Below are 13,416 nucleotides of genomic sequence, written 5' to 3'. Positions count from 1 at the left end.
GACCAGCTCAGTGCTTTGTGACCACCTAGAGGGGTGGGATAGGGAGGGTGGGAGGGAGGGCGACGCAAGAGGGAAGAGATATGGTGACATATGTATATGTATATGTATAACTGATTCACTTTGTTATAAAGCAGAAACTAACACACCATTGTAAAGCAATTTTACTCCAATAAAGTTGTTAAAAAAAAAAAATCTTGTTGCCCGGGTCATACCCCTAAACCAGTAAAATCAGCATATCCGGAGGTGCCATCTGGGAGCTGAGGACCACAGCAACCTATAGGTCAAAGATGAAATCACAGATACATCGATTTGGCTTATCCAGGGTTTTACAATTTTTCTTCTGCTTAAAAAGGAGATCTCACATAAAACATGTATTTCTAGCTCTTCACTGAACGAACGACACCAGGACTGCATTTCCACTTGGTTGTCATCTGCCCCAGCCTTGCTCTCTGTGCCTTTTGTGCCTTTCAGACTGGGCACCCAGTCTCCAGGTCTCCCCAGCCTGGCCAGCCGCTTTCCCCATTTCTGTCACCTGCCTGCCGCCTGCAAGCATTAGCTTTTGCGTCTCCGTTCACAGAGGCATACTATAATGTCTTCTCTTGGATGGATGGTTTGTAATGCTAGTCTTCTTTTTTTCCATTAAATCCTTGATTCACGCATGAGAGAAGTGTTGAACAGTTAGTTTGGATTGCATTGCCCAATCATTTTAATATCCCCATTGAAACACTGATGTGGAAAAACACTTGTGTAGGAGTCAGGAGCTGACTTCTGGTCTGGTTCTGCCACTTCCTGCTATATTGATATTGATACCTAACCTCTCTGAATCTGAGTTTTCCTCATCTGTAAAGTCACCCGGTTTGTAGGTTGCGTTAAACGTCCTTTGAGTATGCTCACCAAACATCAGCCGCTGTTATTCACTTTGCAAACACTTATTGAGAGTTTGTTTACTCTGTGCTGGCGCTCTTGAATGGAGAAACTAAAAAGGCAAGTTCAAGCTACCTGCCAGGACTCTGAGGACTTGAGAAGTTCTCATAAAGTAAAGAATTAGGAATGGGATGGCCATACATCTCTGTTTGCCCTAGGAGCCTGGGTTGTGTCTGATGTTCTGATGGGATAATTAATAGCACTAGTTTCACACTCAGAAGTCTTCTGGTTTGGATAAGAGATTATTTGGTCTCTGTAGTTAGAAAAGGGTTGCAGTGTGAGGTCCCTGTAGGGAATGGGGGTACCATGGGGTGCCACAGCTGGGCTGAATCCTGGGCATTTGGCTCCACGGGCAGCACAGAAGGGGAGAAAAGCTGTGCCAGCATTGATATTCACATGCTTTGATGGCCCACCAGCTGCCCCATCTACCCTGCTCCTCAGCACCCCAGAGAAGTCCTCCTGAACAAGCTCCAGGATGGAGACAGGTCCCCTAGGAAGGGGGGAATGAATTTGGCCAGATTCAGGGGACTCCTCGCACAGTCAGCTCCAACTTCAGCAGCACCGACAGCGTGAGTTGCAGTGCTTGTTCCCTGTTTCTAGTCCCTTGTTTCTGTCCTTTTTCATCTTTAATCTAGTCGATTTCCAGGCATCTGCCTGAGATTATGCTGTTGAAATTCCCCTGCCCTTCTTTTCAAGTTTTTTTAAAAACCCCTTGCAACCTGGTCTTTCACAGGGCCACACACCCGCCTGCTGCTGCCACCTAGTGGAGGTGTACCACAATGTCAGGGTTGCCTTTATGTTTGATCCAAACTCTGGGCTAGGCTAGAATTTACTTCGAGGAATTATCCGGGCACTGCTTCTGGTTTGATGCAAAGTGATTGGAAAGTAAAGATGTTTTACAAAGTATACAAATACTTAATCTCTACTGAAGCAGTTGTTGTTTTTTTTCCTGGCAAAAGGTTTTGGAAACTAACTGTAAGAACACCAATGTGACAGTTCAACATAGAAACTAAGCAATATTGGCTTGAAGAGTAAATGAATCAAGGATCACAGAGAAGAAAGAATAACTATTTACACCCTTCTTCAAGCAGAGTTATAGTTCAAATGCAGTGTCTGGGTCTTGCTTCTTTCCACATGAAGTATAGATTCTCCAAAGTGACACCGGTTGGATTGGCACAGAAACTCTTCTCCATACCTGGCATGTCTGACTCTCTAGGCTGTGCTGTAGTAGTCATGGAATCTCCATCTCAGAATAATAACTCCAGAATTTCAAACTGAGAATGCAAATTTTACTCTTCCTCTATTTTTTTTTTCTTTTTTTTTTTTTTGCCGTACCTCTCACCGTTGTGGCCTCTCCCGTTGCGGAGCACAGGCTCCGGACGCGCAGGCTCAGCGGCCATGGCTCACGGGCCCAGCCGTTCCTTGGCATGTGGGATCCTCCCGGACCGGGGTACGAACCCGCGTCCCCTGCATCGGCAGGCGGACTCTCAACCGCTGCGCCACCAGGGAAGCCTGCCTTATTTATTTATTTATTTATTTATTTATTTATTTATTTATTTACACCATCTTCTACTAATGTTGGACAAGAGATATTTTCTTTCTTCATAACTCTTTGTTTTCCTTGTTCTGCCCTTTTTCACAAACAGTCATCTGTCCCATTTCCCTTTCCCTGTTTCTGGTTCATTCTGATGATTTTTATCTCCAGATATCTTCCCACAAAGCCTTCTGTTCACCATGAAGATTCCTAGTGGTTCTCATCTACCTAAGTAATTCAAATGGACTGAATTTGTTCTTTAATTTTTGAGAAAATGTTGCTTTTAACAAGCTCAGTATACCGATGTACATGAATACACGTAACAATTAATGAGTAATGTAAGTAAAGCCACATCTATATCATAATGACTAGAACAACAATAAGCTCCCCATTATTCCAACTCTCCTGAGGAGTTCTCTGCAAAGCTTAGAAGAATATTTTAGGACATAGTTCACAGAGACCACTGGGATATTTAATATTCTGTAATTATTTTTGATTTACAATATGTTGTCCAAAAGCAGATTCAGAAATAAATCTACAGTAGTTTCACTTAGGGTAAAAATAGGGCAGAAATTGACCTATAGTCATCATATTAAATTATACTACCATATTACGTTTGCTACATTTGGAGCTGTCTCATCTCCGATATTTCCATGCTACATTTGTCTTGAGCCCATGCTTTCCAAAAATATTACCGAGACTTTTCTTCTTTTGGTACCATTACGGTACCTGAGTTGAAATATCAAATTGCAGATATTTGAGATCATGGCATTTTATTATTGGAAATAACCTTAGATGAAACATAGACAGCCTTCTCTTTATTTTAGCACCGAAGAGTTGGAAGCTCAGAGAAGCAAAGTATTTGCCACAGCTCACATAACTAGATCTAAACCAGAGTTGAGTCCATTCTCTTTTGACCATTCTAGCATCATTCATTTGATTTATAAATGCATACATATATATGTATATATATTCATGTTATGCTTTCCTACACATATTTTATAACTTTTATCTTGTTTATGAATTATAGGTCTTTCAAACACAGTATGTTTCTAGTATTTTCCCAAGAAAAAAAGAAAAGAAAAAATTTTTCAAGGATTTTTTAGCTTTTAAAAATGTATAGGCAGGGCTTCCCTGGTGGAGCAGTGGTTGAGAGTCCGCCTGCCGATGCGGGGGACACGGGTTCGTGCCCCGGTCCGGGAAGATCCCACATGCCGCGGAGCGGCTGGGCCCGTGAGCCATGGCCGCTGAGCCTGCGCGTCCGGAGCCTGTGCTCCGCAACGGGAGAGGCCCCCAACAGTGAGAGGCCCGCGTACCGCAAAAAAAAAAAAAATGTATAGGGAAGTATAGTATCTTAATGGGTACCTATATTAAAATGATTTTAGCTGATGCCTAAAAATAACTGTCCTCTGTCAAGGAGGACAGTTACTTTTAGGAGGACGTCATTCATTAGATCCAGGAGGTTATGTTGATAACATATTGCTCCATGGGTACTGTTTGTCATCTTTCACAAGCCTTTAAATAAGAATAACTGTGGAACATTTAAACAGGCCCTAATATGATCCTATTGCCATTAATAAGTGATTAAAGAGTCACATGTTTCTCCAAATACAACTAATGTGTTCAGATTTCAAGGGTGCTTTTAAAATGACACTATATTGCTTTTCTGTTTTTATACATTAGACTAGTTTTGGTAGCAAATGGATGTGTCTAGCAAAGTCAAGGATTAATTCCCTCTCAGAATACCTCAGAGAGGTTTTTCCCTGCTATTTTATTCCGTGACAATTCAAACCAAGGTTACTGTAAGGAATGTGGATATGAATTTTTAAGATGATTTTCCTGGTTGCTTCTTTACTATTCTAGTTATATTTTTAAATTTTTGAGCAGAATACACTCCTTCTTTCTTCCCTCCCCCACTTCCTCCCTTCCTTCCTTCCTTCCATAATTCATCAAATACTTGTCCTGACATCATTTATGCATTAGGCCTTTTGTTGAATGTTGTGGAGCTTGTGATTTAGGAAAGATTATATTGCACATATGATTTTCTTATATTTTTAACTTTCAGAACCGTATATCAAATTCGTGATCATATTCTGAAAGACTGTGTATTATTTCACCTTGATCTTTATCATAATCTCTTCAGGAATATTCTGAAATCCACCCTGTTAGAAGTATTCAATCATTACCTTCCCAGATTGTGCTGATTTAAATTGTTCCAGGGCTTCCCTGGTGGCGCAGTGGTTAAGAGTCCGCCTGCCGATGCGGGGGACACGGGTTCGTGCCCCGGTCCGGCAAGATCCCACATGCCGCGGAGTGGCTGGGCCCGTGAGCCATGGCCGCTGAGCCTGCGCGTCCGGAGCCTGTGCTCCGCAGCAGGAGAGGCCACAGCAGTGAGAGGCCCGCGTACTGAAAAAAAAAAAAAAAAAAAAAAATTGTTCCAGTTGTAAAGAAAACTCTTGCACATTTCTGTGATCAGTGTTGTTTCTTCCATTGTAACCACCATTATCCATTGAAAAATATAGCTCTGTTATCTCACATCTTTTCATTTGTCCAAATGAGATTACTGGTGTCTTATAATTAATTCAGGGGAGATAGAGGGAGAGGTTTTCTTTAGTTGTGTTAGTTGTTGAGAGCTCTCCAGCAACAATATTCTCATTCACTGACTAGAAGGCTGGTTTAATTAATAGAGGCGTTGCTGCCTCCACCCCTTTCAGAAGCCACAGCAGGCAGGCCTGGCTTAGGATTCATTAGAGTCTGGTTGGGTGACAGCAGACTGGGAAGCAGCTGTAAATGATCAGAACCAGGCCTTGGCTAGCTTCAGCTTCTGCCAAGCCCAGCATGGCTCCAAATACTTTCTAGATTCCAAAGAAAACAAGCCAGCCTTATGCCTGCTGATCACGGGACGTAGATGGGATATATGTTTCTGGCTTTGAGGTTTCAGAGGAAATGCTTATCATTGGTGCAAACACTGTTTCTGTCTTGCTGCCATATGTGAGCAGCACTTAAGTTGCATGTGTTTCCTCATGGCGATTGAATAGGTCATTCTCAATTTTCTTTAAACTTTCAGGCTAAATCTGCATTTTAAATGTGATGAGGAAGGGACCTTAGGGAACTTCTTGTATAGGCTCCTTGTTTTATAGAAATGGCTCTGAGGACTCAGATCCACACTGGGTTAGCGATCGGTGTGTAGCCAAGCACTGCACCAGGGACATAGAGATGAATGAGTCCTTTCTGTTCGCAGTGGTACAATGTTTGGCTCATCATTGATGGTCCCTCATTAACTTAATTAAAAGATGAAGGGGCATTATAAACTATGGTGATCGATACAAAGTTAAATCGATGGACAGAGATAGAGAGTGCTATCCTTATAGTGAGTAGGTACTGAAGAGTATACAAGGTACTCTATATAATTAGCTTAAAATTGTAGAGACCTAGCCTCCAATTAAATAGAAAAAGTAGGTATGGAATACTACTCTGAATTCTTTTCCATTTCTGAAAGACAAAGAAAATATATAAAAAGTTTTCATATGCATGTTTATCATCCATATTCTCTTCTTGTTTTGTTTTCATATATTCTCATTCTGTGCAGGTATAAAAATACAGGTTATTTGTCCATATATGGACTTACAGAAAATGGGCTGGGGAGTAAAGAGGGCAAGCAGGTGGTCCTTTTCTCCACATATCTGTCTTACCTTTACTATCCTTACTTTTTTTTTTTTTTTTTTTTTTTTTTTTTTTTTTTGTGGTATGCGGACTGCGCCACCAGGGAAGCCCCCTATCCTTACCTTTCATTTCTCCCTTTCTTCATCTTAAGGTTTGTCTGTCTGTTTTGTGATTGTTTTTTAAATCCCACTTAGAATATATGCTTCTGTGTTTCTGTTTGCTGCATCGTCAGGTCCTATGGATTTCAGAATACTGTTGTCCATTTATTTCCCCACAGCTACTATCTCCAAGAATAAATTAGAGGATCTATAATTGTTTTCATCAGACGTCTAGCTCCAAAGTGAAAACAAACAGCGAGAGAGAAAGAGAGAGAGAAGAGAGACTGAGAAAGAGAGAAGCAAACCCACGGCTAAATAGTGCCATTTATGCAAAAGCCAACACTGCACTTTCCTTGGGAAATGTTGGTATTATGGACACCTGGCCAATAGTCCTCTGCAGACTCATTAAGTTCCAAGATGAGTTACTCGCCTTGATCAGCAAAGTTAAAAAAAAAAAGGAACCGCTTAGCGAAACACCAGTATTTATTTGTACGGGACAGAGTCTATAGAATGTCTGCCACCTCTAGAGCCATGGGTTTTTGAATACATAGAGCACCGTGCTTTGTACCACTTAATCCTGTGCCCAGCCCACAACTGATTGATGGGGGATTAACCTGTGATGCAGAAGCCACCAGCTAAAAGCTAGCCTGTGGCCTATAAGGCACTGTTTGTTGCAAGAGCTCTACCCAGTAGCTGAATCCTGTTCTAAGTGCTAATATAGCCTTGATAGTGAAAGAGTGGTCCGTGTACCAGCAGCACCAGTATCACCTAGGAGAATCTTCAGCCCCACCCCAGACTTTCTAAATCAAAAATATTCATTTTTACCAAGATTCTAAGTTGATTATTATGCCCATTAGATTTTGAGGAACACTGTACTATAAAACTCAGTCAGATCCTCTTTTTTGTGGAGCATTGAAGAATGTCACAAATGCCGGGTGGGAAAGAATGAGAGAGACATAGAAAAGAAGATAGTAAAGAGGCCATGATCCAGTGAAAGTCATGAGTTAATGGAATCCATGGAGTAGAACAAATATGAATCAAGTCCCACTAGCTGATGGATAGAGCACAGTAAAACACAGACAGAACAAAGCTAAGGGCACACATGCCGAAGTAGAGGGCAGTGAACAACTTGCTTGAGAGGATGACTTGTAAAATTGATTCTGAGTTAGAGAGCTGCTTTCTGAGTGCTAGAACTCCTACTGCATTCTGAAGAGCATTCTGTTCTCCAGCGTCCTCATTGTGCAACTGCTCAAGCATTGCCCTTGTTTCTTACTTTCCTGAAAACCGGCAGCAAATTCTTATTAACTGAGGTAACTTAGGAATACCTTTGACCTTGGGAATCTCATAGAGTCTCAAAAGCACATCATTCTAAGGACTTTAGTTCTTTAACTTTTATTCCCAAGAATAAGACAAGAACAAGAATAATAACAAGAACAAGGTAAGGTTCTTGTTTTTCTGTGAAAATTTAGCTTCGTGGAAAGTTGAACTTTAATACCACTTCTGGCTTAACCCATTCCTGATGAAGCTATGAAAAAGAGGTGTAGGGGCTTCCAGAATGGTGGTGTGAGGAGACTGGCAAGTCCTTTCCCTAAAAGTAAAAGAAAAAAACTCCCCGCCCCCCCGAGATTGACAAAGTAACCATTTCTGGAGTCTGGAAATTGGTCAAAGGCACATGATAATTTGAGAAGTGTTTATTAAGGAAAACTACTGAACCCTGGGTAAGGGCAGTGGAAGTCTATGGCATTTTTGCCTGGGGTTGCTCTCGTCACTCCCAGGTCCTTATATATTTTATGTATAAATATACATGAAGATATCATATATAAAACATTTATATAGATAAAATAATTTTATAATTATTATTTTATGCATCTTTATGTCTTTACAATCAGGAGGTAAAAGAGGAAAAACTGTAATATACAATTTTTTATATTTGCCTACATGTTTATCTTTTCTGATGTCTTTATTTCCTCATGTACATTCTAGTGATCATCTGCTGTCATATCCTTTAATGTGAGGGACTTCCTTTAGTACTTATTGTAAGGCATGTCTGCTAGTAACAAATTCTCTGTCTTTTTAAAATCTGAGAATATCTTTATTTCACCTATATTTTTGAGGACTATTTTTGCTGGAAATAGAATTCTCATTTAATAGTTTGTATTTTCTTTTTTGTTTATTTTTAGCACTTTTCTTTACATCTCAATGCTTTCCAACCTCCATTATTTCTGAAAAGAAGTATGCTATTAATCATATTTTTGGTCATCAGTAATGATGACTTGTTTTCCTCTTGCTGCATTCATTCAATTATCTCTTTATCTTTCCAAAGTTTGACTCCAGTGTGGCTAGGTGTGGAGGTCTTTGTGTTTATTTTACTTGGAGTTTCATGAGAGTCATGGATCTGTAGAGTAAAGTTCTTTTACCAAATTTATGAAGTTTATTTATTTGGTTCTTCAAATTTATTTAGTTCTTCAAATATTTTTTCTCCTCTCTTTTCTTTTGCCCCTTTCTGGGATTCCTATTATGTGTATGTTGGAAGGTCTTTGAGACTGTTCATTTTTTAATATTCAATTTTCTTTCTGTTCTTCAGGATGGATAATTTTTATTGATCTGTCTTCAAGTTTACTGACTCTTCCTCTGCCATCTTGAATCTGCTATTGAGCTTCTCCAGTGAATTCTTCATTTCAGTTATTATACTTTTCAGATACAGAATTTCTATTTGTTCTTTTTGATATTTTCTATGCTTTTATTGATATTCTCTATTTGATAAGTCATTATTGTCAAAGTTATCCTTAAATTCTTTGAACATGATTTCTTTTAGCTCTTTGAACATATTCAAAATAGCTGATTTAAAGCTTTTGTATGCCAAGTTTAATATTGGGGGCCCTTACAGACAGTTCATATTGGTTTTTTTCCCCCTGAGAATGGATCATACTTTCCTGTTTCATTACATGTATCATGGTTTTTATTTTATGAGAACTAGATGCTTTAGGTAGTATATTGTAGCAGCTCTGAATTCTAATTTTCCCACTGGAGGGAAAAGAAAATAATAAGTGAATATCCCAATTAAAAACTGGAGAAGAGACTTGAATAGACAGACATCTCACCAAAGAAGACATGTAAATGGCCATGTAGGAATGGTTAATAAGCACATAAAAGAGGAAAATGCAAATTAAACCATAATAAGAAGGCACTTTATGCCAATAGAATGGCTACAATTAAAAAGACAGACAGTACCAAGTGTTGGGGACAATAGGAGAAACTAGAACCATTATACACTTCTAGCATGAGTGAAAACAATACAGCCACTTTGGTAAACAGTTTGGCAGCTTCTTAAACAGTTAAACTTACCATACAACCCAGCACATCTGCTCAAATGTAGTATCTATCCAAGAGAAATGAAAACATATGTCCATATACAGTGTTGTACACAAATGTTCATAGAAGCATTACTCAGAGTAGCCACAAACTGGATACAATTCTAATAACTATCAAATAATGAGTGGAAAAGCAAAATTGCTAGAAGCATACAATGAAACACTATTTAACAATAAAAAAGGAATGAACAACAACATAAATGAACCTCAAAACATTATGCTCTGAGAAAGAAGGCAGATGTGAAGGCTACATATTGTATGATTCCATTTTTGTGCAGTATCCAGAAGAGACAAACCTAGACATGAAAGCAGATCAGTAGTTATCTGGAACTGGGGGTGGGGGCAGGGATTGACTGCATTAGGCTTGAGGAATCCTCTGTTGAGAGAGAGAGACAGAGACACAGAGAGAGAGAGGTGCCGCGGTAAGATGCAGATGACATGGACAATGACATTTACAGAAGAGAAGAGGTGTATCAGTGATTGTACCTTCAGGGTTTTATTTTATGGAGGTGACTGAGCGATGGAACAGAGAAGTCAATGCCTTTGAAGGAAGACTTTCTTACTTACATTTCCCAAGAGATGGGCACAGCCAAATCATGCAGGATCAAATGGGGAAGCATCAGGTTTGGTTAGGAGGCAGAAAAGAGCAAGAGAAAGCCCAGGCCAGGGCCTTTACTAAGGCTTCCTTGTGGAAGACAAGGCAGGACATGGTAAACAGCTTGGGATTGGCTAGTTTGAGTAATTGTGGTAGGCTTTGGGGCGAAGGAACTGTTCCCAATTGTCTGTTACCTGATCCTGGGTTGACTTAGGGTAGTGAGAATATTGGCTTGGTGTATGAGTGAGTGTTTGATAAAGGAGTTAATTGGGGGTGTGGGCTCAAGATTGGTTAGTTTCTATAGGAAAGGGAGGTGTCCAGCCTAGCCCTTTGCTATCTCTAACAACTGGCTACTCCTGAAAGGTCGTCTCTTCCATCAGTGAGACCACAAATGCCAGAGTATAAAGAATATAGAAAATAGAAACTATAGGCAATCCAATCGGCCTTGCAATGAATGGATGCTAAATAGACAAATATGAACTTAAGAAGACACAGAACATGATGAAGGGAAAATTTAAGTGGCTCTGAGGCAGAAACTCTTTTTTGTTTTTTCTTCTTTTTTTTTTTTCTTTTTCAAAAACAGTCATTTTCAAAGTTGGTTCTCTTTTCTCAGAATGAACCAAAACAAAATAAAAGCCTGCCCAAATGTTTTTAAACAAACATGGAAAAATATAGCCATTTGCACAACATGTACTCTTTCACTCTTACAGCATATACTACTAGTACTTACAGCATGCATTACTGGTACTTTGACAGCAAAATTAGGTAAAACACTTTTTGCCAATTGTGGATTTACTGGAGCTTGAATACATGTACCAAGAAGGGTGACATCTTGATTATAATGTAATGTATAATCAGTAATGGAATGTGCTGTAGTCAAGGTTTGATTTTTTAACAAGGGTAAGAATTCAGATCCTTATTATTAGCCTTTATATACTTATTTAAAGTGTTTTTAACTGATAAGTAATTTTTTTTTTTTTTTTTTTTTTTTTTGTGGTACACGGGCCTCTCACCATTGTGGCCTCTCCCGTGGCGGAGCACAGGCTCCGGACGCGCAGGTTCAGTGGCCACGGCCCACGGGCCCAGCCGCTCCACAGCATGTGGGATCCTCCCAGACCGGGGCCCGAACTCTTGTCCCCTGCATCGGCAGGCGGACTCTCAACCACTGCGCCACCAGGGAAGCCCTGATAAGTAGTTTTTGATTGCCCAGAATAATGTGATACTGAAATATATTAATCTCCTTCTTATTTGCTTATGTACACCTTACACATGCAACTCATTTTAATAAAGTAATTAATTTAAGTGGCCATAAATATTTTAAGATTTCAGATGTTATTGTTTCCAATGCTTTATTTTCAGATAAGGATATACATTATCCTTTTTCGTGTTTTATAAAACTAAGACCTGAAAAAACACAACTTCAGAGATTTAGAAGGGAAAGCTTCTGGAGTTAAAACACAAAAATCAAGTTGAGCAGCATTGTCCAACAGATGTTTAAACAGATGAACAAAATGTGCCTTGTGAATTTCTAATGAATTTCAAAGAATACTTTCTGATACTGAGAAATGCAGCAGAGCACCCAAGTGGTACAAGCCACTGGAAAATGCTTTCCCAAAAAAAGTCTATAGCAGACAGGGCTCAACTACCTTAGGATGTCTGCTTATAGTTTTACATGTATGTATATTTCTAACACTCTAAGTTGAAGATAATAACTGTCACTTAAGATGAGAGCCATACCCAGCAAGCATACAGGTTGGTTCTGTTTCTTAGCCTTGTTTCATCACATCTGCTGGGTCCACCCCTCCTATTTCTAACACCTTTCCTCTCCACTATGTCATTTATCTAAGTTTCTTTCATGATACTTATCAAAAGATGTACAAATATCTGGCTGACAACATCACCACTCCTTCTAGGTCTGGAAACATAGAATAACCATCACCTCAGAAAATAGTATGTATAGCTTCTTAGGACAGACTTTGAGGCGTGGTGAAAATGATAAGTATATCTTCCTTATAGTATGGACATTCTCCACAAGTAAAAATGGCCAAGTGGATCTCAGGACGTTATCAGATAAGAGAACCTTGCACATAGTAGAGTCTTGATGAATGTTTTCTGAAAAAGAGCTCCAAAGAAAATGAAATGATTGAAGTGATTAGGGAGGGGTAAAAGAAAGGAGAATGGATACTATAATTGGATAGCCTGGTTAAACTTATTAAGGAGGTGAAGAAATGAGACTCCTTTATAGAGAAGGAAAGAATGTGAGCTTTGAAATCAGATGAATGATGGTTTGAATCCTGGTTGCCCCATTTACTAGCTTGAGCATTTTCAGTACCCTCTTGGAGCCTCGGGATTGTCCTTTATAAAAGGATTTGGTTGTAATGATTAAAGATTGCGTATGGAAAGGCCAATACATGGCCGGCATTCAATATGAGAATCTGAGAAATAAAACCACATGTAAGGGAAGATGAATGATGAAAATCATAGCATTCCCCTGCCAGGGATTTGGCTTTTAAATAATGCTTCAACCTGAAGGATTGACTTTCTCATGGTGAAATACCAGCCAAAAGAAATGGGGACCCTTTAGTGACCTACAGGTCCCACCATGAGGATCGATGGTAAGAATAGTGTGTATTCCCTGAGGACAATGTGAAGGAGGCCTCAGTCCTGGTGACAGTTGTGTGGGGTACATGAATAAAACAGTTTTTAAAGATAATAACAACATCTAAATACTATATATTTCGAGATAGAATATTCAGTCACGATACCTAGCAGGATAGCACAGACATCTCAGATATCCTAATGGGATGAATGATATTTAGTCTGTGTATTGCTTTACCAGTTGGAAGCCTCATGCATCATTTCTCTGCATAATCACACACTTGAGGCATGTATTAAAACTGTTACTGTATAAGTAAGTAAACTGAATTGGAATTTGGAGGATTTTCCTAGGTTCCACAACTAGTCCCTAACAAAATTGTAACTCAAACCCAGGTTTTCTGACACCAAGACCAGAATGTTTTCCTCAGTGCATTACAGCTATCATTCTTAGAGCAGGTATACCTCTTTAAACAAAGCCAGCAAGTTTTGCAGCTGGTGCCTGGCTGCTGAAAGGCACGGCCATGGCAGAGTGTGTTTCTGGGTGACTTAACCTCAGGGCAGTGTGCCTTCAAATCCGTATCACAGACTACAAGCAACCTTTGAATCTCTCTGCTGTCCAGTCCAGGCTGCTGC

The 13,416-nt window shown here is 39.6% G+C and overlaps 1 protein-coding gene across 2 annotated transcripts in view; it reads left to right on the top strand.

Moving 5' to 3' along the window:
- PRKG1 (protein kinase cGMP-dependent 1) overlaps positions 1-13,416 on the top strand; it is a 1,272,686-nt gene that overhangs the window by 438,108 nt on the left and 821,162 nt on the right. The window lies entirely within an intron of this gene.

Source organism: Physeter macrocephalus, chromosome 20, assembly GCF_002837175.3.
Source record: "Physeter macrocephalus isolate SW-GA chromosome 20, ASM283717v5, whole genome shotgun sequence".
In the NCBI taxonomy this organism is placed as follows: domain Eukaryota; kingdom Metazoa; phylum Chordata; class Mammalia; order Artiodactyla; family Physeteridae; genus Physeter; species Physeter macrocephalus.
The sequence above is the reverse complement of the archived record's forward strand: the minus strand, read 5'-3'. Positions and strand labels throughout refer to the sequence as shown.